Raw genomic sequence first — 2,500 nt, forward strand, 5'->3', positions numbered from 1 at the left:
TCAATCGATTTTTTCAATCTTTCGACACACTTTTAGGCTTATCTGTATTTCTTTTTTTCTAGATTGTTAAATTAAAAGTCCCTAAAACAGGGAGCGTAAAAAGTTACTAAAAGGTATGATAGATCGTTCATTAAAAAATTGTTCAAGTAGTTTTGCGACCACCCTGTAGATATCAAGAATAACAAAGTCTTCAATGTGTGGGTTAAATATATGTAAATGCGACGTAATAATACCGTGAAAGGGAATTGTGTTACGTCTTAGAAATTTCTACATAAGAACTTCCTTGAGAATCGGCGATTCAATTTCACGAGAACAAATTACGCTTTGTGCGCATAATTAGAAATATTTTCTAGCGGAATAAGTTTCAGCACGGGTCTTTTTTTTTTCTTTTCCTTTTTTTTTTTTTTTTTTTTTTTTTTTTTTTTTTTTTTTTTTTTTTAAATGACTACAGGGTTCCTTCTTTTCCCCCGTTTCTTTTTTTCATCCTTGTTCTTTTTTTTTTTTTTTATTCCCACTAAAAAAACATTCCCGCATAATACACGCGATAATATATCTGCAATGTTCTATATTATTGTCGACGATATAATTCGTAAACCTTAAAAACGTTACGATAACACCTAATCTGTGTCGACAGGGAGAACGCGACGTACGCATGTATGTACATGTGTATGTGCATGGTGTGTGTTATATATATACGTATTCATATGTATTATGTGTTGTGTGTTGTGTGTGTGGGTAATTCACAGTGAAATAATATTCACCGTTCAAAAACGGTTCGATGTAAACGTAGCACGCGTCTTTTTTTATCGGATGATTCAGAAAACACTCTCCTCACTCGTGTATGGCTCACACCGTTAAACGGAATGGAATATTTTTCTACCGTCAAATTGAATTGTCGAAAATAAACCGAGACGTTCAGAGATTATCACGATTTATCCTTAAAACTACATTATCGACAAAAATAAAGATAAAAAGAATGTAAGGGAAAGAAAAAAATTTATATATATATATATATATATATATATAGAGAGAGAGAGAGAGAGAGAAAGAGATATATATATGGAAGACATAATACAATTTTTCCTACAGATTTGAAAAAGACGAGGAGATAAAATTTTTTTTTCTTTAGTTTAAAAAAGCTCATTTAATGTCATGGCGCTGATATCAATCGTAAACGAGTAAAGATGCTAAGTCTCTACGTTTACTAACGTATTTACGTAAATTCAGTTTAAATTTTCATTTTTAACCAAATTCTTTTTTATACGTACGAAGAAGAAGAGAAAAAAGAAAAAGAAATATATTACTGAAGGTTATATACGATGATACAGAAACCATTTCGTTCGATAACCTTTATCGACGTTTCCTCGTAATCGTTTTTCATTCATTGGCTTGCCATTCTATTCTCGTCGAATTAAACAGCCAATAAGGAGTTCCCCCGTGAACGTGGATCTATTGCGAATGTAAACTTACTTTCCTATTTTCCTGTTTTATAGTTTAATTCGTATGATGGATCAAGATGGCGCCACATACTTTGGTTAAGTTTATGTCGTACGTCGCTACATCTATCGGTAAAATCGTAAACCAATGTACAAGCTGTCCGACGCACAGTATTCAGCATCGTCTCAACAGGACGGCACGTCGCGCGATACCTTTCGCGTACGTGCGAATATTTTTCAGCGAAGGAAAATAAGAAAGGAAGGAAAGAAGGAAGAAAAGAAGGAAGCAAAGTAAAGAAAAGAAAAGAAAAGAAAAAAAAGAATAAAAAGGAGAAACAGAAAGACTAACGAAACGAAGTAAAGAAAAGGAAGAATAAGAAGAAATAGGGAAAGAGAGAGAGAGAGAGAGAAAGAGAGAGAGCGAGAGAGAAAGAGAAAGAGAGAGAATCAGGTCGCCATCTTTACGGAAGCATTTATCCTCGAACCAACAATTCACTTGTCATGGATAATATTACGAAATAATATTGGCTCTACCTCTTTTTGTCCTTCTGTCTGTTCGTTTGCTTGTCCGTTGATTCGTCTCTGCGTTCTGTAATCGTGCGTCCGAATAATTTCGAGTGAGATCGATCGGCGGTCGCGTGTAACACGGTGAACGCACATTCGAGCTTTCATTTCCTTTCGTATAATAGGAAAGAAAGGAAGACAGGAAAGAAGAGACTTGAAGACACAGACTTATTCGATTCGCGAAAGAGAAAACTGAAGGTTTCGTTAAATTGATTAGCGTGACTTCGCGATATCCCAACTCTCCGTGTCTTGCGCTCTTCGGTGAGTGAGCAAGTAAGTAAGTAAGTAAGTAAGTGATTGAGTGAGAGTGAGCGAGCGCGCGAGCACGAGCAAGTGTGGCAAAGTGGTATCATAGCTACTACTATTACTATTACTACTGTATTCGAGAGAAAGAGAGAGAGAGAGAGAGAGAGAGAGAGAGAGAGAGAGAGAGAGAGAGAGAGAGAGGGAGAGAGAGAAAGTGTCAGTGAACGAGGTGAACCAAAAGAGAGAAAGCAATA

The 2,500-nt window shown here is 35.7% G+C and overlaps 1 protein-coding gene across 1 annotated transcript in view; it reads left to right on the top strand.

Annotated features, from left to right (window-relative positions):
- The first annotated feature begins 1,597 nt into the window (after nt 1-1,597).
- Pka-C1 (Protein kinase, cAMP-dependent, catalytic subunit 1) overlaps nt 1,598-2,500 on the top strand; it is a 4,341-nt gene continuing 3,438 nt past the window's right edge. The window contains exon 1 of the mRNA XM_035882948.2: nt 1,598-2,500. This exon is cut by the window's right edge and continues 3,438 nt beyond it. The gene's annotated coding sequence lies outside the window, so the exon portion shown is untranslated.

The sequence above is a fragment of the Vespa mandarinia genome, chromosome 6 (genome assembly GCF_050613455.1).
Source record: "Vespa mandarinia isolate Hongniang chromosome 6, ASM5061345v1, whole genome shotgun sequence".
In the NCBI taxonomy this organism is placed as follows: domain Eukaryota; kingdom Metazoa; phylum Arthropoda; class Insecta; order Hymenoptera; family Vespidae; genus Vespa; species Vespa mandarinia.